The sequence below is a fragment of the Schistocerca serialis genome, chromosome 8 (genome assembly GCF_023864345.2).
Source record: "Schistocerca serialis cubense isolate TAMUIC-IGC-003099 chromosome 8, iqSchSeri2.2, whole genome shotgun sequence".
Classification (NCBI taxonomy): Eukaryota; Metazoa; Arthropoda; class Insecta; order Orthoptera; family Acrididae; genus Schistocerca; species Schistocerca serialis.
This window is the reverse complement of record NC_064645.1, coordinates 467,889,905-467,915,161: the sequence shown is the minus strand read 5'-3', so window position 1 is coordinate 467,915,161 and position 25,257 is coordinate 467,889,905.

The following is a 25,257-nucleotide window of genomic DNA, read 5'->3' as shown; positions in this document are numbered from 1 at the left end:
TAGGTTAGTTAGGTTTAAGTAGTTCTAAGTTCTAGGGGACTGATGACCATAGATGTTAAGTCCCATAGTGCTCAGAGCCCCTGAAGTGTTCCTCGAACCATATCACGACAGCTGAGCTACTCCCTATACTTTCGTCATACAATAATAACTTTCCCTGGCCAGAGGGGGCAGTTGCAACTGGCCAACACAAAAACATTCCTTCTCGGCCACAAACCTTACACAGTACTCTTACTGAACATTTTATCCTTAGCCTCTTCTTCGAAACCCTAACTGTTGCCTGTGCTACTGTCTACATCCAGCCTAATAATCCCATCCCAACCTCCTTCACCCCCCAAAGCCTCAACAACAGCGACTGCATCTTTTCCACCTACGTTATTTTTGCTTACCTCAGCATCCATAACAGTTCCTCTGCGGAACTTTGGTCATGGCATCAGTTTACTGACTTCCTCTAAGGTGACATTGTCCCTATCGTACAGCACACCCATCCTGAAAGCAACACCACCCCAAGTGTCATTCTTGAATCTCACCACCTCCTTGAATGCCTCACTGCAGGAGTCCTGGATCCAATTATAAATGACCACCTACGTGTTCTCGCTATCATCTCCTTTTCAACATCATCCCCATGCACACCAACCCACTCTCCATCCAAAAGTTATCCATGGCAACTCTCATCCCATCTGGTATGACTATTGGGCATCTGTAGATACCAAGACTCGAAGCCACTCCCTGACCTTCCAGCAACATGGCGATATCTTCAGTGTCACACTCTTCCTGCAGCAGACCGTGTCAGACATAATGTCTATCCATATCTCTACCAAAGTCATATATCCTCAATGCCCCCTCTCCCCCCACAAATCCTACTCCTCAGAGAATCCTGCCGCCTTCTTGTGGACTCACGACTGGGATACCGTCATTCACCATCAGAAAATATAGAGACACATTAGAAAATTACTAAATTTTAAAACATGCCAGGAATGGCGCCAAACCTGGATGAGAATCAATGCTACATTCCGCATTAACTGTTACAAATTCTGGAAAGCATTCCATCGACTCACTGGTAGTAACCCCATATGAAACTAACTCATCCTCTACAACAAACATTCCTTACATGAAAACTAGAGCAAAGCTAACCAGTTTGCACCCTATGTCTACAACATCTTCTTCATCCCTGATGACCCTTATTTTGATTACTTCCTCTTCCTTACCATCCACGAACTTACCAATACTGAATACCCCAACCCTAGCTCCCAGCTTCTAGTACTTGGAAAACAAACCATAAACAGACTTAAATGCACCAGTTATCGCAAACAACATAAAACAAGTACTTCATAGAAAATCCAACACCTCCCCTGGTCATGATCGCATCACCTATTGGCACCTTAAAGAAAACCCCCTCTGCTTTCTTATACCCTTGTAGCCCTTTACACCACTATCCTTCCCTGAGGAGGAAAACCTCCAGGATCTTACTTTTCGTTAAATCACAGACACCCCCTACTGATACCTCTTCCTACCAACATATCTGCTTCACCTCAAGTGTTCAATAAGGTCTTAGAATCCATCGTCCCCAGACATCTTCATCAACACGTGAACGAACACCGACCACTTCCCATTAACCACTGTGACTTCTGTCACACCTCCTCTTCTGCCGACCAGCCCCTGAATCTCACCCAACCTGTGTTCCACCAGGGTAACACACGTAAATCCGCGAGTTTTGTAACATCTTTGGAAGATGACTATCAACAGCCGTCAGTAATGCATAAAATGAATGTGTTACCAACAACTGCTTTTATTTTAAACCCAAAAATCGAACGGTTTCAGTCAGAGACCATCTTCAGAGATTAGGGTCAAAACAGTTTAAGCCACATCGCATCTGTCATTACTTAAATAATGGCCACGTCTCATTTGTAGAACATGTCATGAATTTCAGTATACGATACAAGGAATTTTAGAAGCAAACATACTTATAACAAGCGCAAACGAAAAGCAGTACTGGTGGTTCTATTAAGAAATTCTGTATCCCCACATAAGTTTCAGCACCCCCTGTTAGTCTCAGTTTTCCAAATCTCGATATTTCCTTATCAGATGAACCTTCCATCTAAGCCACAAAGGTCTGCACACCCTCGGTTGCCATTCCCGAAAATGCAACAATTAGACATCTTGCGGCTGAGAAATCTACACACCGTTGTGAAAATCGCAATTCTACCAACTCATAGAGTTCTGTATTATCCGCTGTTAATTGCACTACCTTTTCTAATAATATGGGCACTGCTTCTGGTTCTGACACACCTTGCATTTCTGATTCTGTCAAAGCTTTGTCCTTGGCAACACTCATTTTGGGAACTAACACTCACAAGACCAGGAAGCAAAATACGTTTAACTTAATTCTTACATATAATCATGAGCCATCTCGACTCTCAGCACTTTCTAGCCATATGCCCCTAATGATTACATGTATTGGTTTTACTGGAACTGATTCCGTACATGACACTGAATGGCCCCCAGATTACACTGTACACACCTAACAGGCACTAACCCATCTTGATTTCCATTATTTCTAAAAATAGACAAACCACTTGTTCTTCACAAAATGCACGACCATCAAATTTTTTCTCCATGACCAAAATACAATCAAAACTTTTTGGACTCAGCATACTGTAGGCTGTAGGGTCAGATGTTGCTCTAAGCAGGCGACATCATTGATCTGACACCAGTGTTAGATGGATCACGGATAGCAACCATGCAGAGTGAAATGAGATGTCAGGACGACAGTATATTTAACTTTTTTATACCAGCCCTCAGTTTTAGTACACCAGGAACAGCTTCGTGGAGGATTTCATGCGATACAACAAATGTCTGGCAATGGAGATAGTGCAAAGAGTGGGGCTGGGCATGGCCTCACTTGAATGCTGCTGTCAACGATATCTTCAGCTACGAACATGGTCAGAGTGCAGCCGAGCAGTTGTCAATTCCACATGGGCGACCGTGACCTCCCTCCCGTGAGTGGGTGGCTCTCTGGTCTCGCAACGGCTGCTTTTGTGACTCTGGGCAGCCTGCCTTGTCCCGTGGTCGAACAGGAGACCCCATACTGCATTCTAGGATATCGCTCTGGGTATCGTGAGCGCATGGTGTAGTCTATAATACTGGGATGAGAATATTTTAGTACACGAATGGTTTATCTACTTCAAACTGTGTTTGTTTAGGGCTTACGGCATATACTCTAAACACTTCTGTGGCGGCAAGTGAGGAAAGGCTTTTATCTTTCAGTTAGCGTGTTGCAGTGCTGCTTGTTGCTATACCTCACCCAGCTGGCTCTGCTTTTCATCTCACCTCGGCTGTGTTTTGCTTCCTAAGGCAGCAGCTAGCTCTGTTACAACTCACTTTCACTCTGGTATACTTTTGAGCGAATACAATCTATATGCTACACCTGTATTTCTTCGGGTATATCACACCAACAAAACTTCTTGAACAGTTTTACCTTCATGCCTCATCACTTAAATAAATAGTAGGTTAGTTTTATAAGGGATTCGTTTAAAAATTATATAATTTTGAGAAAATTGTTTAAGACAAAATATGCTGAATTTTGTAGTGTAGTTAATATATATAGGATCAACTATGGGGAAAAATATTAGTAAACCGATGAGTTAACTGCCAGTTGTAATGGTTCTTTATTTACGTGACCATTACGGCACAGTTCTCTAAACTAGTAATATCGTACTACTTTTCTGCGAAGTGACAGATATATTTTTGTGACAATATTCACATTTCGTTTTATTAATGTATAGGTACTCTGAAGTGTCGATATATAACAGTGATATGGTTCTTGTGTGTATTATTTTCTGCGAGACTAATAATCTTTGATTTACATGTAACCGTTTTGGTGCGAATGCGCACAGAGCAGTTTTTGTTTTCACTTTGCAGAAGTTAAGTTGTTATTTCGCTTTGTAAAAGAACAGTCAAGTCTTGTGTTTGGTTAAAGTGGAAATTAAATATATGAAGATCGATACAAAACTGCTATTTATTTTTTTTTTTTTTATGATGTGACAGTTAAGAAGAAGTATATGTGAATTTACAAGAAGTTTAAGAAATATGTGGATCGTGAACACCAAGTCCAAAATTATTTCTACCATACCATTATTCTGATCTAGGATTGTTTGATCATTAAAAATTTCCTGATAAGCTCATTTATTAGGTCTTCAAATATTGCTAAAATACAGATCTGGACCTTATAGCAGTCAAAGTGGAATCACCCTAGAATCAACAAGATGAGCCATAATAACTTGGACGGAATCTACGTGGGAATCCATTCAAGATAAGTGCCAAAATTAATGAATTTTTTACAGTGACTTCATTATTTCAGTTCTGACGATACCATCCACAGTCAATAACTTTGTTGTTGCCCTATAAAGCGAACATATGCTGCGTGAGCAACATTATGAATCTGATTTCTAACATACTTTGCAAGTGGTGTTGTTGTTAGACAATGCAACATGTCATCACTCACATTCCATTTCATTTTTTACCTTCAAATAGTTTTTAAATCGATGTACATATCTCCACTATTTCGTTCTTGTTTCTTGTCTCATTTCATTCTTTACTGTCAGTTGGCTGAGGTGCTTGTACTTCTGGCAGCTCTATCGCTGTCCATACGAGGCGTGGAGTGGATGAAATAAAAATAAAGAAAAAAATGATCAAACTTGAGGTCTGTCTGCTGGGGCTTACTCTCTGGGATTGGAGTCTCACTGGATCAGAGCCTGATTTGCTAGCTGTGGAAGTGTACTTTCTGTGTTTGAATGGCGGATGTCCACTGTGAGGAGTGTGCCTGCGCTTACTGGAGATTCGTCACTTACAACTGCCTCTGCAGTAGCGGGTCGTGTTCTGGACTTCGACTACGCCTATTTCCTGCTGCTTTGTGCATGTGATCATATACACTTCCTTAATCCTCCTGGGCCTCACACAGGGTTAATGGAGAACACCACCTTTTCTGTGAGTTTTAGTGGCCGCCGTACTTCGTGAAAACACCCATGCTTTGCTATTTGTTACTGAATTCCGTTTGATATTCATGTCGTTACCTGATATGGCTTGTACCGTTGGCCGTTGTTTTGTACTAAGCCCTTAATATGGGTCAACATCCCGGTCATAAGGACGTATCCGAGTTTAACGTTCATTTGATTGTGAGATGGCATCCATTTTACCTTGTCTTTGGTTTTCACTAAACTGTAGGTGCGTGTGTTTTCTAGGATCAAGTATCTTTAATTTTTTTATTGTCCGATAACCTTCATATTAAAAAAATTGTCTCTAGTGGGCTACTGGTGCGTGTATTTTCTAGGTTTAGGTGTGACTGAAACTTTTTCACTGCCTGTTAACCTCGGTTAAGAAAGCTTCACCTTTAACTGCACAACTGTTGTGTGTATTTCCTGGCTATAGATTTCTTTAACATTTTTCATCCTCATTTATCTGTGATCTAGACAGATTTGTCTTTACCGTAACTACTGCTTCGTGTACCCTCCAGGTTCAGATATCTTTAACATTTTTCTTTCTCAATTAAGATTAAAAGCACCATGTGATATTTGTTACTGATGTGTTACGTAAATTTAATGTAACTCATGTGCGTATGTTTTGGAAACTCTTACACAAGTTGCATTTTCTGCTATCTTCAAGCTTTTTCTCATGTTTAAATTGTGTTAACATTTTGATCATTGATTTACAAGTATCCAAAACAGTTTTTAGGCTGGATGATTCTCTAACGTTTATAGGTTTCAAGGATTTAGCTTTGTTTTGACCCCAAAAAGGAATTCTGTGTACTAGTATAGAAACAGTAATCCCAATTTGTTTATTTGAGCTTTCCTGTTAACGTAATTTCACTTATTTAATTTTTTTTAATTTACCTAACTTGATCTGATTAGGGCTAACAGGCCCCTCACACGTAAGACTAGGGTTTCACACATACATCATCTGTTAAATCAAAGTTGCTAAGAAATAACAATTTTGATATGAAAATTGTATTAAAATGACCTAACTGTCTGAAGTGACAGTGTGTGTCAAGTACACAAACAACGAAGTAACAGAGTTAATACTGTCATTAATTAGTCCCTGTTTACAGGCCTCATAGAAAATGCTTGTGGTTAGGTCGTTGAAGATACCTGCTACCGTGGGCAATAGTGGACCAATAATAAGCTTCATTATTTGGACTGTGATGTAATGGTGTGCAGCAGATTTTGATCTAATACGCATGATGGCTTTTTTGACAGTGTTGCAAGTAACATCCTTTATATTGGAGTTTTCATCGCTACAATCGTTTACTCTCATGAAGTAATCAATGAGTTTCTGTTTCACTTCTGCTTCAATTGTCGTTGTACGTAATGTGCAGTAACGACTACGTTCGTTGGCTGGGACAATGGGATCAGTTGAAGCCTTTACTTCGCCTTTGCCAAGATCACGCAGGTTCGTAGCTGTTAAAGTTAAGTTAGCCTTTGTGGCAGATAAGTATTGCTCATTTTTGTTGTTAAATTTGGCCGCCGTGGTATATGAATATATTAAAAGAATTATTTTTTTATTCTCGGCCCCTTATCAGTTCCAGATTCTAGCTCTGTACCATTTCAAATACCCACTCCGTTTAACTGGCCTTCCAAGACCTTGGCCGTTTCTGCCACACTTATGATGCCGTCGACAAGCCTCACAGTTTTTATTTCTTCTCTTTGTGCCTTAGTTCGCCCTCCAAATTTCTCCTTGACTTTCCTTACTGCTTGCTCAGTTCAGATACTGAATATGATCTGGGATTGGGTAGAAGCTTGTCGCACTCTCTTCTCAGCTATTGACTGCCTTTCACGTACCGTACAAGATCCAAATCAAATTCCGATATTTGTACTTTTTTTCTGCAACCTTCTGAATTTCAAAGAGTACACTCGAGTTTTGTGAGAAGTTTCCTCTAAATCTACAAACGCTAGAAACAACGATTTGCCTTTCAAATGGTTCAAATGGCTCTGAGCACTATGGGACTTAACTTCTGAGGTCATCAGTCCCCTAGAACTTAGAACTATTTAAACCTAACTAACCAAAGAACATCACACACATCCATGTCCGAGGCAGGATTCGCAGACTGGAGCGCCTAGAAGCGCTCGGCCACTCCGGCCGACGATTTGCCTTTCTTTAATCTATCAGGAAATCAGAGTAGTACTGCCTCGCTCTCTATATTTCTCCGTAACGCAAACTTATCTATCTAAAGATCGGCTTCTGACCAACCTTTCTAATAATTTTAAAATTGTTATTTAAAGTATTGATAATAATTTTAAAAAACAAAAATAAAAATATCATTTGAGCCATGGTGGGGTAGCCCATCACTCAGAAACTTGCTGTGCACATTTTGATCGAAAATATACTGTAAAATGCTTTTGAATTCGTACTTTCACATAGAAAGACATGGTACGTCCCTTTGCATATGGTATTCATTAGGGCGTCAGAATGAAACTTCGTTAATTTCAGATTCAACATAGGATTATACAGCTAACCGGTTACAAATTACTGTTTGGTAAACGACCTAAGGTTCGACACTTACAAAGAGTGTCTTCATCAGAATGAAATTTTGATAAACCGTAAAATGACATTACGAAAAACCAGTGGTCCGAGGTTAGAGCAGCTTTGCTCAAGTCAAAAATAAAATAAAACTTGAAACACCATTACGATTGTGAGTAACTAGTACAGTGTAATTTTATTATGAAGTCTTTATTCTGTATGAACTAAGATCTTTGAATTGTTGGAGGGAAATGGAAATTTGTGATGTATACTTTGTAAATACTTAACGGTGTGTTTAAATAATGTAATATTATAAAATATGTCTGTTTGTAAAAACAAAATTGCACGTAGAAAACTGGTTCATACTTAGGGATCTTGTATTGTGAAATAGAAAAGACGTAGGGAACCCCCTCTGCTACGGAAGGGGCTTGGCGCGCGAGAAAAGGTGGAAGTGGCGGTCAATCTGGGCGGCAAGAGAGGGAGTTAGTCAGTCAGTCAGTGGCCAGCAGTTCTGCAGTCAACACCACAGGTGCCAAGTGAGGCATTGAGAAACTGAATTTATGATGGAATGGCCTCGGATGTGGTTCCGGCTGTAAAATGGTGCTCTCGCATTTGGGATGGCTCTAAAAATGACTAATACGTTGCCAAGAAGAATTAGAGTATAAATCCGCTAGAAGTTAGACCAGACAGCCGCCACGTGATTGCCACCACTATTGCGTCACTGCCTCATCAACTTTAGAGATCAGATATGTACACCAGTGTGATCCTGTAAACCTGTGTGCGCTTTTGCAAGAAAATTCAAGTGTTGCAGAATTCGTGTTTGAAATTTGAAACTGTCCTCTTCGTGATACCGAGTAGGATCCTTTCCGAAACGTGTTTAAGAACGAGTATCCTGTTTACGAAAGAAGAATAACTTGTTTCTATTTCAATGAGCCTAAATTTCAGTTTCAAAGCACGTAAAAGTTCCTACTTAAATCATTTCTTTCACAGATAAAAAGTGAGGCACGTTATTTCCGACTCCTTAAAAAGCGTTATTTTACTTTCAGTTGCTGCTACGCTGATTGTGCCAAAGTTTAGTACTAAAGAGTATAAATACTGATAGTTAAAATCACTTGCTTCTCAAGTAATGAAAAAAGCACATAATGCTAAACCTATTTGAAACTTTACTTTACCTTGAACCTATTTCTTTATATTGCTATAAAGCATTGAAAGATAAATAATGTCAACTAGGGATGGAAGTTAGTACTAATGCGATGAAAATTGTTTCTGAAATGTGTGCATACTTGCTTATAAAGGAACGGACAATTTAAGGGGGCCCCCACTTTAACCTTTGCTAGTAGGAGAAAGTTAATTTGAATATGGTTCTTGTTAACGAAATCTGGAACATTTCCACTGTAGAGAGAAAATAAAATGTCTTAGTACAGTGTTAATTTATTGCATTTGTGATGTGTATGTGTTAGTCAAACTTGAACTTTTGTCAGGTGCGCTTAATTTCATGAGGCCTTTGAGAACATTTTGCGCTGAATAAATTAATGGTTGAGTTAGAAATTATAATTAACAGGAGCAAAGTCTCTTTTACATTTCTGTGATTCCTAACCTATGTTATTAATAGCTAGTGCTATCCATTGTGCATTTCGCCTGGTAGTTGTATCTGTTCATTGCACTTTACTAAGGCGGAATTTATGAAAGTCCCTTTTGCAAGGATATATTTAAATCAATTGAAAATAATGTTTTCGCGGTATTATGCCTAATTAGGTTGGTGACCGTTTATTGTTTCATTTAAGGGAACTTTATTGCTTTCTTTTCTTTCAAAATTAAAGTCTTTCTGCTTTCTTATAATTGCCATAGTACGAAATTCAGGTTCGATGCCCTCTGTCCATTAGGTTAACACACGGTCAATTTCAAAATTCCTCCCAAAGGGTAACGCTATACAGAAGGTTTATGACATTTTTGGCGTTTAACATTCCGCGGTTGCGTTATACTTGGCTTCCCTGTGACAGGACGAGAAGTTCGGTTATCAGGGAATTTGAAAGTTCTTTAACGCACCATTAGCATTATAAACTGTCAAGGCTCTGCCACGAGTGCCTAGTTAGAAACAACATCTGATGTGATACGTATGATGGCTTTTTAACGGTGTTGTAAGTAAGACCCTTTGGCAACGGCGTTGCCGCAGTGGATACACCGGTCCCCGTGAGATCACCGAAGTTAATCGCTGTCGGGCGTGGTCGGCATTTGGATGGGTGACCATCCGGGCCGCCATGTGCTGTTGCCATTTTTCGGGGTGCACTCAGCCTCGTGATGCCAACTGAGGAGATACTCGACCGAATAGTTGCGGCTGCGGTCAAAGAAAACAAGCCGGCCGCGGTGGTCTCGCGGTTAAGGCGCTCAGTCCGGAACCGCGCGACTGCTACGGTCGCAGGTTCGAATCCTGTCTCGGGCATGGATGTGTGTGATGTCCTTAGGTTAGTTAGGTTTAAGTAGTTCTAAGTTCTAGGGGATTGATGACCACAGAAGTTAAGTCCCATAGTGCTCAGAGCCATTTGAACCAGCCAAAGAAAACCATCATAACGACGGGGAGAGCGGTGTGCTGAGCACACGCCCCTCCTATCCGCATCCTCATCTGAGAATGACACGGCGGTCGGATGGTCACGATGGGCCACTTGTGGCCTGAAGACGGAGTGCTTCTTCTTCTGTAAGTAACATCCTTTACACTGAACTTTTCATTGGAGCCGTCGTTTATCCCTATCAGAAATAAATAAATAAATGTCTTCTGACTAGGGCCTCTCGCCGAGTAGACGTTCGCCGGACGGAAGTATTTCGATTTGATGCCACTTCGGCGACTTTCGCGTCGATGGGGATGAAATGATGATGATTAGGACAACACAACACCCAGCCCCTGAGCAGACAAAATCTCCGACCCAGCTGTGACTCGAACCCAGGCCCTTAGGATTGACATTCTGTCGCGCTGACCTCTCAGCTACCGGGGGCGGACACCCTTGTCGGATGTTCTTCCTAGGAACACGTGGCAAAGGTTGGAACGTTTTACTTTATTTTTGTCTTGAGCATGGCTGCTCTAAATTCGGACCATACTTTTTTCGGAATGTAATTTTACGGTTTATCCAAATTTCATCTTGACGAAGACGTCTTTAGTAGGAGTCGAAACCTAGGTCAATGCACCAAACGGTAGTTTCCAACCGGTTGGCTGTATAACCCTATTGTGAAACTAGTGTACGGTTTCTGAGTAACAGCCACGTTTTAAACTGTAATTACAGATTGTGTTAGAGGCTAGGAAGTCAGAGAGTTCTGATTATTTAATTCTTTTTTTTTTTCCTCAGTGCCGGCCATTCTGGTGATTTAACGCGCTAGTTTAGGGCAGCCGACGAGGATCTGCGCCGCCGCTGGCGCGCCTATTTCGCCGAGCAGGCACTTGTGGCGCGGATCCAGCGGCCGTCTGACCCAGTTGCAGATATCGAGCGCTAGCAGTCCCCACTTCCTCCCTCCCACCCTTCCCCTCCCCTTCCTCCTCGCCCCTTTTGCCTCGCTCTCTCCCAGTAGCCCTTAATCTGGCGGACGTTAAGCGCCCTCCAGCTGGCGGCGTGCATGTGTGGCGGCGACTGCCGACTGGCGCCTACCGGACGCAGTCGAGTCCCCGGGACCAGACACGCCGGCGCAGCCCAGATAACACGCCACCCACTATTGCATCCAGCCCCGTCTCCGGATTAATTGCCCCGGCAGCTATCGCGGCTTAGGTGATCCACAGCGCCTATAAGCCGCTGCGGACAGCTGCAATGCATGACCCGCTCCGGTTCACAGTCGCTTGGGGCCGTTCCAGATAATGTAGGCCACTCTCAGTATGCGACGCGAGACTGATGTCCTCAAGACCAAATAGAGAGTATAAATAATGGATCCCATGGAGAACTTCCAATACGTACTGTTGTAGCATCTCTGGCTATAGCAACCAATGCTACATTCCTGCAGATTACATCTCACTAGGGGAGAGCGGATAGGCGGAAAGGTTACTTTAAAGGCCTGTATGAGGTGAAGATTTGTCTCATGTGACAGAAGAAGAAACAGGGGCTGATATAGAAATACTGGGGATCCAGTATTGGAATCGGAATTTAAAACAGCTTTAGGAGACTTCAGATCAAATGAGGCGGAAGGTATAGATAACATTCCATCAGAATTACTAAAATAATTATGCGAAGTGGCAACAAAACGACTATTTACGTTGATGAGCAAAATATATGAACATGGGGAGATACTCTCTGACTTTCGGAAAAATATCATCCATACAACTGTGAAGACTGCAAGACCTGCCAAGTGCAAGAATTATCGCACAATCAGGTTAGCAGCTCATACACCCAAGTTGCTGAAGAGACAAATATAAAGAAAAGTAGAAAAGAAAATTGACGATGTGTTAGATGACTATCAGTTTGGCTTTGAGGATGTGTTAGATGCCTATCAGTTTGGCATTAGGAAATGTGAAGGCAATTATGACGTTGCGGTTGATAATGGAAGAAAGACTAAAGATAAATCAAGACACGTTCATTGGATTTGCTGACCTGCTCGGATTAAAAATGGTATTAGACAGCGATGTAATCTTTCGCCCCTACTGTTCAATCTATACATCGTGGGTGCAATGAGTGAAATAAAAAAAGGTTCCAGAGTAGAATTGAAATTCGAGGTGATAGTACATCATTAATACTAATCGCTGATCACATTGCTATCCTCAGTGAAAGTGAAGAGGAATTACATGATCTGCTGAATAGAATCAACAGTCTAATTAGTACGGAATATTGATTGAGAGTATGTCGAAGAAAGACGAAAGTAATGAGAAGTAGCAGAAATGAGAAAAGCAAGAAACTTAAAATCAGGATTGATAGTCACGAAGTAGATGAAGTTTAGAAATTCTGCTACCAAGGCAGCAAAATAATGACGGACGAAGTAAGGACGACATCAAAAGTAGACGAGCACTCGCAAAAACGGCATTCCTGGCCAAAAGAAGTCTATTGGTATCAAACATAGGCCTTGATGTGGGGAAGAAATTTCTGAGAATGTACATTTGGAGCAAAGCATCTTATGGTGGTGAAACATGGACTGTAGGAAAACCGGAATAGAGGCGAATCGAAGCATTTTAGATGTGGTGTTACAGGCGAAAGGTTGAAACTTAGGTGGACTGATAAGTTTGGCCGATTGGTTGATTTGGGGGAGAGGGACAGAGAGCGAGATTATCGGTTCAGTCGGGGTAGGGAAGGATGGGGAAGGCAGACGGCCTTGCTCTTTCAAAGGAGCCGTCCCGGCATTTGCCTGAAGCGATTTGGGGAAATTACGGAAAACCTAAATCAGTATGGCCGGACGCGGTTTCGAAGCGTCGTCCTCCCAAATACGAGTCCAGTGTGATGCTCTACAACTGCGCCACCTCGCTCGGTGACTGGTAGGGTAAGGAATGAAGCGGTTCTCTGCAGAACCGGAGAGGAATGGAATATACGGAAAATACTCTCAAGGAGAAGGGACAAGATAATAGGACATCTGTTAATACATTAGGGAATGACTTCAATGGCAGCAGAGGGAGCTGAAGAGGACAAAAACGGTGGAGGAAGGTGGAGATTGGAATACATCCAGGAAATAATTGAGGTCGTAGGTTGCAAGTGCTGCTCTGAGATGACGAGGTTACTCCCTATAGCCCATTTCGTCAGTACTTAAGATTTATGCAGGCTGCACCAGAAATGAAAGTGACAGAAGCGCCAGCTTCAGATGGCCAAGCCTTTAGAAGCAACAACACTCTTTATGCGGGTCTGCATGAGGCATTTATGCGAGATCAGTTTCCGGCCAACAGCTGACGTTGCAGAAAGATTGCAGGACGGCTGTTCGGTGGACATGTGGTTGAGTCATCGCGCTGAAGCCTTTTCTATTTCGAATTTTTACGTTACTTACACTGCAATAATGCTAAACATTTTGCATAAAAATAATGAAAAAGTAAATTTTGGATTGCAAATAAATTTCCAGGAAGGGATTATAATGGTACGCGAGAATTTCGTGTGTAAAATTAAGTCCTTTTATTGTTTTACACTTGATTATTTACACGCACTGCGGTGCCATTCATCGTAAAGGCAGGGGAAGCAGTAACTTTCGCAGCTTCTTCCACACGTTATAAACGTTATATTTTTTACATGTGTTCAGTCTGGGTCTTCCTCGCTCAACATTCCTTGTATTGCCTCCTCCACAATCTTTATAAGGTATGGCATGTTCCTTCCACTCTTTTCTTATTGTTATTTCCTCACCATTTCTTTGAAATACTTCCTGGATATTGACTACATCCGATCATATTATCTTCAATACATATCTTCAAGACAACACCACACAGCCTTAAACTGCTGCGCTTCAGATAAAGCTATCAACCAATTTTTGAACAATATATTTATCTTTTATTCTCAAAAGTTACCTTTGCTTCCCTAATTTCTTTGTACCTTTTCTATTTCTTCGATTTTCAGTAATCTCTCTATCAAAATACTTGATTTGTGATTGTTTTAGCTTATTTACTCCAATTTCAGTATTCACCTCTTCTGATTCATTGTTGTACAACACCGTTTTTGATATTTTTCTATTAATATTCGCGTGTCTTTACTTCTTGGAAGTCGCGCGCAGTGGCCACGTGGTCTAGGGCGCCATGTCACGGATTGCGTGGCCTCTCCCGTCGGTGGTCCTAGTCGGGCATGGGTGTGTGTGTTGTTCCTAGCATAAGTTAGTTTCAGTAGTGTGTAAGTCTAGGGTCCGATGACGTCAGTAATTTGGTCCCTTAGGAATTGACACACACACACACACACACACACTCACTTCTTGGAACTGAATCTTGCGAGGTTCCTTATGTCAATCGCTAAGCTAAGCATACGTATTCTTGTTTTGTTTATTTTGCAACCCACGCAACATTCTTTACACAGTATCTGTATGTTCACATTCCAGTGTCCTTCAGACATCCACTATACGAACACTGTATAAAAACAGACGTTGTAACCATTATTGAGGTGTCCCTGCCTAGACGTTCTAAAATGACTATCAGATATCTGTCTCTCCGTGTGCAGGAATCACTAAATGAGCCAGCATAAGGGTTGTGGATTCCATGACATATTGCAGTTTGCGTCGATGCTGGAGACGTGCTCAGACAGCCAAAGTGGTCAAGGCTATCCCTTGCAATAAGTGGGAAATCTTGGTTCGAGTCCCAGTATGGCACAAGACTCCATCTATCACAAATAGCTGCTGTCGATCCCGAGTCACAAAATGCGAATCTATTTTGTAAAATGTAGACTTGAGTATGTCTGACATTGTCATAATACGAGAAAGGGATCATAACCAGATAATCAAAAGCAAAATTATGAAAAAATCAGAAACTTTCTATAAAACACCTTATAACTGTTTTTTGAAAATTTGCCATATATTGTCTCTTACCTCAAGATTTAAAACAATAATGTTATGGACGATGCAACAGTGTTGCACACTGTGGGTGCATTATGATACTACATGTGATCGAAGATGGAAGTTAAACTACCGAAACTGTTCATCTCTTTGTGCAAAATTTTTTTGTTAAGTGCGATTGAGACAATATACAGAAAAGTTTGAAAAAGCTTTAAAGAATTTTAAATCTTTATTATTTTACATTTGAGTAAACATTGACTTTCCCACCATGTTATCTGACGATATTCTTGTTGGCCCTAGAGCCGCATCATGCAATCAACTAGACACAATAATCCCGCACTCCATCTGGTCACCAAATTGAGGTAAGGACGCTGTTTCCTAATCTCTGCATAACCGACTCATTCCGTGAACAGGAACTTTTTTATACGCTACAGAAGACTAACAGCACCTGTGGCTGATCTCATCACTGCTGCAATACCCACCAAAGTGGAGGTACAGCTTCACCAGTGATGAAAGCTGCCTCACCAAGTGACCCAAAAAGTTGTATGGTGGGGCACAAATAACTTCCTGTCATTGTACGCCCAACCTTTGTATCTGCACAGTGAGTGTACTAATGTGTGCAAACTTAGCTTACCACTTAGCACACAAATGGACGAAACATCTGAACTGTTTTCTCAAGCCCAGGGTGTCAAATAGACATTCTAAGTAAATATGACCCTGACTCTGTAAGACAGCTAATGTCAGGTGCAGATAATAACCAAAATAATTAGAAATGCTGCTGTCACTTATCTAGAATGCATGAATTAATAAAAGTGAAAGTTTGGGATCTATTCTAGAAAGACAACACAGCTATTCCCTTTTTTTCTACATATAATTAATCAACTGTTAAACAACAATCATGTTCAATTACTTTTGACACTCAATAACAAAATATTTAAGTCTTGGACATACTGAAACGACAATTATTAAAATTGTTATCTCTCCAAATGAAAATTTCTAATCACAGGAAAGAATGAATATTAAAAATCGTCATCAGCTCATTTAAATCTGTGTTGTAGTAGCCGGTCAATACACTGAGTTGGTGGAGAATAAATTTACTTTTTGAACCAATGAAAAACTCTCACGTACTCAATGTGCGGGTAGGCTTTTGATATTCAATTGCCAAAGTGTATGCAAGTTGGAGTGAGCAAAATCAAGACTCAACATTTACTGTGGCCTAAAGCGTGATGGTACTTTACCAAGTGGCATCTGCAACAGCATTGTTTCCATGCTTGATCTGTAATGCTAATTCCTTACTCTCGCCTTGACTAAATTCACTCAGTCCCAACTTTCCTGTGCTCCATAGAAGTTAATCTTTCCCTAGTCGAAATAAAGACTATTGCACACTCACTGTGGGCTGGAGCGATATGCACAATTTCTTTGCCCGCAAAAATTCCCACAGAAATAATTAACTACTGCTTTGCCATCTGTCACCTCGATACATGCAGCCCTCAGTGCCCTCTTTCACTTCCACACACTTGTGCGGTCTGTCGTGAGATGAGAGAGAGATAGATATTTTAGGTCTCAAAATGCTTTTACACAATGGGGATCCTCCCACTGCATCGTGTCTGTGTCGCCAAGTACGGCTTCAGCCAATCAGCAGCTCGCTAGAGGTGAGTAACCATTTTTATTTTTCTTGATGGGTCACAGCCTAGCCCTGTTAATGATGTGTAGCCACTTACCGTTGCTCCCGGTCTTATTTACGTTAAAAAGAATAATTTATTATTCTAGCCTTATCCCTTTCCGCACTAAAGCTCGCCGTTCTCTTGCTAAATGTGATTTTTACGATATAATTAACCACCTGCTCAGTTTGTCTCCAAAATGTGTTTCACTTTAACTTGTTTGTTCATGCTAGTCCATATCATGGTGGATATGGTTTTGTTAGTTTTCGCCACATGATTGTTTTGTTAGTTTTCGCCACATGACATTAACTGTAAATGCCTTTTGTCCATATAATATAACTATTATTTTCTGAGGATGTCATACTGTATCGTCCTGTCGTTATGGATGAAGATCCGGACACCTTACACTGTGTCTTACTATTGAAATTAAACTGAGAGATAACTTTGCAGACAGAGACAAGATTTAGGCTTTTACTAAAATTTGGAACCCAGTTTCATCTGAAGAGTCGTTGACTCTTCCAGCAGCATGTATTGATAGCGGTAACCGATAGTGATTTATGATTGCTGCCAGCTTTAACAACTGGAGAAGTGTAGCTTCACTTTCGATAGGGGGCATCAGTGACAATTTCTGGTACAACTGCTGTTCGTCTTTCGTGGCATATAAAAGTGTCGCCGTTCATGACTTGAATCAGTTCCGGAGATATGAGCAAAGAGTGTTCTCACCTGAAGACAGTGGATGGACTGGCCATGGAAATATGTCAAAATCTGGCTGGACACTTGAGAATAGTATTATTCTGTACTACAATACATTGAACATGGCTGCACTACAGCAATGGTTATAGATCAGCAGGTGTAATAGACCGCCAACCAACTGCAATAAATGGTGGTTTTCAATTAACGCTTTACCATCGTTTCAAAAGATTTAAACCCTTCTTCCACAGAAGGACAAACAAACTTCACATTAGCAATCAGTCACTAAAGCTATCTCTACATGAAATGTGTCGCCAACTGTCTGTACGTCCATATATAAGAGTTGAGGCCCCTAAAATCCAGGGCTTGTAACATCAGCAAAATCAATCTCATAAAATACCAGACCATGTTAAGAGGTACATGGAACATGCTACATTGCAACTGGTTCCCTGCCTTTTACACCTGCTGTTATTCTTTGCAGTCATTTGCTGCATGTTCTATAGAGATTTGGAACGGGTAATTTTTGAAAACATTTCTAGTGGAGAAACAGCTAACAGCTGTCTGGCTAAAAGTACTTCAAAAATGGACGCAGTCTCGACCACGGAAACATTTTCTTCAATGACAACCAGTTTTGATGAATTTTTGACCGTCCTCAGACGCTCTTAACCATGGTGATAGGCGGTGAGACTTTTTCTTTTCTTTTCACTAGCTGCTCATTTTTTATGACCCACAATATAATTTCTTATGGTGGGTCGTGTGTTGCCACTTAGCCGCTGGGACTGGGTCCAGGGTCGGGTGTGAATGAAAGTAACACCACCCCGGCTCCCGTCCCCACTCACACTGTTGCCCGTGTCCCGCCACGTGGAGGCTCTTTTTTTATGCAGCATTAGAAAAACTTATAACTAATACAAAATCAAGTGAGATATTAATAAACAAAACGAAATTAAATATTTAGAAAGAAGGAAGGAAGGAAATTGAATAGAGAAGAGGTAGGTACAATATTGCCCGTCACCTAGTTGTGTGTGGCAGCCCGGGTCTTGGAATGACCCTCAAGACGCTTGCCATCGCTCACCATGCCTTTAACATCTGACACCCTAAAAACTAACTTAACTAGAAGAGATTAGGGCACGTGAAAGCTAGAAACTAAGACTAATACCTTCATGTCCAGCCTGCTAAACTATTTACGATATACAATAGAGAGGTAACTGATTTTGTGCTTGGCTCAAAGTTGCTAATGAAAGGGTACTTGTGGTAAAAGTAATAAAGGTAATGATGCTAACGGCGTAGAGTACATCAGGCGCAAGCACCTCCCAGCCTCGCCGACAACACGACCTGAACGGTAATTTTCCCTGATCTACCACAGGTATCCGTCGGGTTGGGCTCAAAAGAGAGGCACCACAATTAAGATCCTTCCATACACGCCGTGCGCCGCCTCTTACCAGGAGGTGTAGGTCCTTTGAAGGGGTGCATAGCTTTAAGCTTCAGATCAGAAGTTATTAGTGTAGTGGAGGTTGAGGTATAAGCTGTGTAGGTTGGTTGTACAAACAATTCATGCTGAGCCAATGAGACTTGTAATGATACGTGGTGTGGCAGTTAGCACCTTCCGGCCCCGCCAGCAACACAGCCTGAACAGTGGTTTTCCCCGATGTACCATAGGTATCCGTCGGGTTGGGCTCAAAAGAGAGGGACCACAATTAAGATCCTTCCATCAAGACTGTGCACTGCCTCTTAACAGAAGGCGTAGGTCCCTTGAAGAGGTACGTAGCTTTAAGCTCTTATTAGACATGGAGGTACTGTTAACTATTTACATATTTACATATAAGGTCCAATTTTTTAATTTTGTAATTCGTTTAATCACATTCTGGTTGTCCATTTGCCAAACGACCGTTCCGTCGCTGCAATAGTCCATGAAACTATTATCCAGAGACTCTGGTACCTGCAGGTGTCTGAACCTCTTGAACAAAGTGGCCACAGTGAGTGTAGCGGGTGATATAACTCCACGGACGTAGAAGGCAGTTGAGCACGTTCGTGGAGTTACAACACCCACTACACTTACCGCAACCGCCTAACAAAGTGGTTAAGAGTGTCTCAAGACGGTCAAAACTCATCGAAACCGGTTGCCATGGAAACAAATGTTTCTGTGATGGAGACTGGTTTTGTCCATTTTTAAATTAGTTTTGAAAATGATGGAGATTATTCTCTAGTGACTTAAAGAATTCTAACTTGTTTTTCTCTATTGTTTATCTTTACTAGGGCTGTTCGTTCCTTAGTTATTCTTCTGTTTTTATTATGTAAATTACTTACAGTTACAATTTCCATTAGCTCCTTCACCCACATCTACATAGATAATCAGCAAGCCACCCTAAGATGCATGGCGTAGGGTAGCTTGTACCGTTACTAGTAACATTCTTTCCCATTCTACTCGCAAACATAGCGAGGGAAATCCGACTGTCTATATGCCTCAATACGAGGCCTAATTTTCCGTATGTTATCTCGTGGTCCTTACGCTAAATGTACGTTGCCGACGGTAGAATATTTCTGCAGGCAGCTTCAAATACCGGTTCCTCAAATTTTCTCAGTAGTGTCCCTCGAAAAGAACGTCATCTTCGCTGCAGCGTCTCACATTTGAGTTGACGAAGCATCTGAGTAATACTGGCATGTTGATTGAACTTAGTGGTAACAAATCTAATAGCACACTTCTGAATTGCTTCGATATCTTCCTTTCATCCGACTTGGTGGGAATCCCAAACACTCGAGCACTACTCAAGAATAGCTCACACAAATGTACTTTACGAGGTGTCCTTTATACATGTGTTACACTTTTCTAAAAATTTTCCAATAAACCAATCGCCTTTCCTACTGTCGTCCTTATGCGCTCGTTCCAGTTCTTATCGCTTTTCAAAGTTACGACCAGATATTTAATCGACTTGACTGTGTCGAGGAGTGTACTGTAACCTTCCCCCTCCTAACCGACCGACTGGATTGCGATATAACCGACTGTGATCACGTATGCCTGAAATTTCACAGTGAGTAAGGCTACCGTTACTGAAGGAAAATAATGCCAGTTGGTAGGATGAGAGTGTACAAGAGACCGTTCTGCAAGAAGGATCTATTGTAAATCTAATCTAAATACTGATGATAAGTTTAAAATGGGAAGATAATGCAATCGTTCACGAACCACACACGGAGGAAAACGGTACCACGAAGTATTTAATACAAAAAATACTGATAATACAAAAAGATACTGATTAGCTAAAAGGGGGATAATTAAGCGGTCGTCAGCCCACTAGGGCAATGAATCTCCAGAATGTTAAGAAAAATAATGGCACAGAAATTTAAGCAAATAATCACTGGCGTGTCAACAGAGGGTTGTCTTGCTTTTTCCAAACATAACAGTTCACGAGAATATAAATGAATCAGAAAGCACTGAGTTTGCAGTTACTTAATCTGAAATACTATATTTTGAAAACAAAGTTAAATGAAGTTACTAGTTAAATAAATGAACATAGCTGAAACTTTGTTATGTAAACAATGACTTTCTGTAAACTCAGCATAACGTAATGCAAAATTTGGAAAAAGGCAAGCAATTACTTCAATTTTTGAAAGAGCAAATTGAATTTACTTTAAGTAAAGCCATTGAGTTTACTTTTAACATATGAGGAATAAGGTACTTACCAAACCAGCACAAGTCACTTTCTAAGAATGAATGAGATTGCGCACTCTTAATTCGTGCTATACGAGGGGTGATTGGAAAGTTTTAAGAATGTGCTTGTAATTGTACAGTGGTGGTACTTAAATGCTAGTGTGATGCATCTCCTTCAAAACAGTCCCCTTCTGACTGAACCCACCGACTCCAATGGTGTTTCCACTTTTGGAAACATTCCTGGAAATTTTTCCCGAAGTGCGTTACGGACACTCTCCATATTTGCCTGGATTTCTTCAATCGAGACAAATCGCTTCCCTTTCAGTGAAAATTTCAGTTTAAGAAACAGTTAGAAGTCTGCAGGGGCCAAATCAGGGGAATACGCCGGTTGTGGAAGCACAGGAATTTTGAATTTGGTCAAAAATTCAAGGTACGATGAGCAGGAGCATTGTCAACCCCTGTCTTTCCACAATGCAGGCCTTTTCTTCCTTACTTTTTAGCGCAAACGCTCAAGGACACATTTATAGTACTCCTGGTTAAAGCCGGGTTCCCACGGGATCACACGTTAGCGTGAGACATGCTGTCTTGGAACACTACCCGTGTGAACGAAGTGACGTGAGTTTGACTGTGACGTCACGGGCAGGCGTGAGGGCTCACGCTTCATATCAAACGTGTTTGATTTTCAGTCGTGAGTTTACCTCGTCTGTGGCTGTTTCAGATTACAACATCTAGTGCCACGAACAACAAGCTGGTAACCAGCGCCATTAAAGGCCGTGTGATCAAGTTGCAAGACAGTGAAACTCTAGAATTTCTGGAACTTTACGCTACCGAGCAGGTCTTGTATGCTGTAAGCAGAGAAGAATGCAGAGACCAAGATGAAAGACTGGCTGCTGCCAAAAGAATTAGTGATGCGCTCCATATTCCAGGATTCGGACCGAAAGAAGTAACTGCGAAATTTAAAAACTTGAGGAGTTCGTGTTGTCAGGAACTGGAGAAAATAATCGAAAGCGAACGGTCTGGAGCTGGCACTGACGAGGTTTATAAACCAAAAATCTTCTGGTCTGAGAAGATGAATTCTTTCATTCGCCCATTCGTTCAGCACCGGCCAGCACTATCAAATCTGGTAAGTGAAATAAAAGTTTGTTTCCATATTTGAAATTGTATACATTTTCAAAATTGTTCCTTACATTTACATTATTACAACAGTTTTTATAATGATTATACAGAATAGTAGGTATATCATAGGAACTGTACCAGCTTCTTCTAATATAACAATATCTAGCAATGAATTTACTTTTTGACACATACTAATTGAAGACAACCACGTACAAAATAACGGAGCACAATATTGACACTGATGTGCTCTACGGTTCTGTATTTGGAACGTCGCCGAGTAGTACATTTTGCCAGGGCACAACACCTTCATTATTAATCACGGTACTTATCCCGAATTTGTTGTGCCGGTCGATGTGGACGTCTGTTAGCAGTTTGCGAAAGGTTCTGTAGGCCAGTAATTTCCTCTTGACGCCACAATCCAGGGAAAATACCATGGTTTTCATCCTCGAAGTCAATTAAACCTCGTGAGATGTGGGCGGGATTCGTTTTCCGCAGCCAGTTGTGCAACGAGCAGCAGGCTAGTACTACTTTGTCCACCGATTGTATTTTTAAAGATATTGGTTTTTCAAATACTCTAAATTTACTCACAAGTATGGCGAAAGTATTTCCTACAACTCTTCGAGCCCTTGAAACTCGGTAGTTGTAGATTCTTTCCTGTCGAGACATGTTGCGCCGACTGTAAGGTTTCATCAGATAAGTCTTTAGCAGAAACGCATCATCCCCTACAACAACAAAACAACTTGGCATTGCAAGGGAATTTGTCTCCAAAGCGTTGTACAATGAGCTGTTTTGAAATATACCACAATCAGAATTTCTTCCTTTAGCTCCTACATCAACATACAGGAAACAATTATCGGAATCAGCTAAAGCTAGCAATACAATACTGAAACTACTTTTGTAATTGTAATAATCAGATCAAGTAGCAGAAGGCGCACGAATGACAGTGTATTTTCCGTCCAGAGCTCCTGCACAGCCTGGAAAGTTCCATCGTTCTCTAAACCCATACTCTATATTTTTCCATTCATCTGAAGTTGCCGGCGCCTGAAACAAAATTAAAGTTTTGATTACAGGTGTCACCAATAAACACAAATGGACAATCACAACTGGAGAAGGCACAATCCGTGTCTGTAGATTTAACTGCTGTTGACGATCTCAACGAGACCACGCCAAGCACATCACAGATTCCAGCAGAAACTGAGACACCCAGGGCAGTACTAAAACTAAAAGTGCCTTCAACTCCAACATCAAAAGTCGGCCAAAAAGTTCTGCACGACTCCCAAATCTTTTTTTTCATTTTTTTTTTCATGTGTGATTGAGAAATTACAAGCTATTTCAAATCGTGCTGCAGTAATGAACCAAGAGGACTTCTACGACTATTTCGGAAAGTATGTTGCGTCAATGCTACGCAGTGTTGGGACTCCAATTGCCATGAGGCTTCAAGAGTCAATTACGTCACAATAGCAAATGCAATGTACCCACCATCAACTCCCTCCAACCAAGTGACAGAGAATCAAATGTTGTTGTGGTCTTCAGTCCTGAGACTGGTTTGATGCAGCTCTCCATGCTACTCTATCCTGTGCAAGCTTCTTCATCTCCCAGTACTTACTGCAACCCACATCCTTCTGAATCTGCTCCCTGTATTCATCCCTTGGTCTCCCTCTACGATTTCTACCCACCACGCTGCCCTCCAATGCTAAATTTGTGGTCCCTTGATGCCTCAGAACATATCCTACTAACCGGTCCCTTCTTTTTGTCAAGTTGTGCCACATACTCCTCTTCTCCCCAATTCTATTCAATACTTCATCATTAGCTATGTGATCTACCCATCTAATCTTCAGCATTCTTCTGTAGCATCATATTTCGAAAGCTTCTATTCTCTTCTTGTCCAAACTATTTATCGTCCATGTTTCACTTCCATACATGGCTACACTCCATACAAATACTTTCAGAAACGACTTCCTGACACTTAAATCATAAATCGATGTTAACAAATTTCTCTTCTTCAGAAACGCTTTCCTTGCCATTGACAGTCTACATTTTATATCCTCTCTACTTCGACCATCATCAGTTATTTTGCTCCCCAAATAGCAAAACTCCTTTACTACTTTAAGTGTCTCATTTCCTAATCTAATTCCCTCAGCATCACCCGACTTAATTCGACTACATTCCATTATCCTCGTTTTACTTTTGTTGATGTTCATCTTGTATCCTCCTTTCCAGTCACTATCCATTCCGTTCAACTGCTCTTCCAAGTCCTTTGCTGTCTCTGGCAGAATTACAATGTCATCGGCGAACCTCAAAGTTTTTATTTCTTCTCCATGGATATTAATACCTACTCCGAATTTTTCTTTTGTTTCCATTACTACTTGCTCAATATACAGATTGACTAACATCTGGGAGAGGCTACAACCCTGTCTCACTCCCTTCCCAACCACTGCTTCCCTTTCATGCCCCTCGACTCTTATAACTGCCATCTGGTTTCTCTACAAATTGTAAATAGCCTCTCGCTCCCTGTATGTTACCACTGCCACCTTTAGAATTTGAAAGAGAGTATTCCAGTCAACATTGTCAAAAGCTTTCGCTAAGTCTACAAATGCTAGAATCGTAGGTTTGCCTTTCCTGAATCTATTTTCTATGATAAGTCATAGGGTCAGTATTGGTTCACGTGTTCCAACATTTCTGCGGAATCCAAACTGATCTTCCCCGAGGTCGGCTTCTACCGCTTTTTCCATTCGTCTGTAAATAATTCGCGTTAGTATTTTGCAGCTGTGACTTATTAAACTGATAGTTCGGTAATTTTCACATCTGTCAACACCTGCTTTCTTTGGGATTGGAATTATTATATTCTTCTTGAAGTCTGAGTGTATTTCGCCAGTGTCATACATCTTGCTCACCAGATGGTAGAGTTTTGTCAGGACTGGCTCTCCCAAGACTGTCAGTAGTTCTAATGGAATGTTGTCTACCCCCGGGACCTTGTGTCGACTCACGTCTTTCAGTGCTCTGTCAAACTCTTCACGCAGTATCGTATCTCCCATTTCATCTTCATCTACATCCTCTTCCATTTCCATAATATTGTCCTCAAGTTCATCGCCCTTGTATAGACCCTCTATATACTCCTTCCACCTTTCTGCTTTCCCTTCTCTGCTTAGAACTGGGTTTCCATCTGAGCTCTTGATATTCATACAAGTGGCTCTCTTTTCTCCAAAGGTGTCTTTAATATTCATGTAG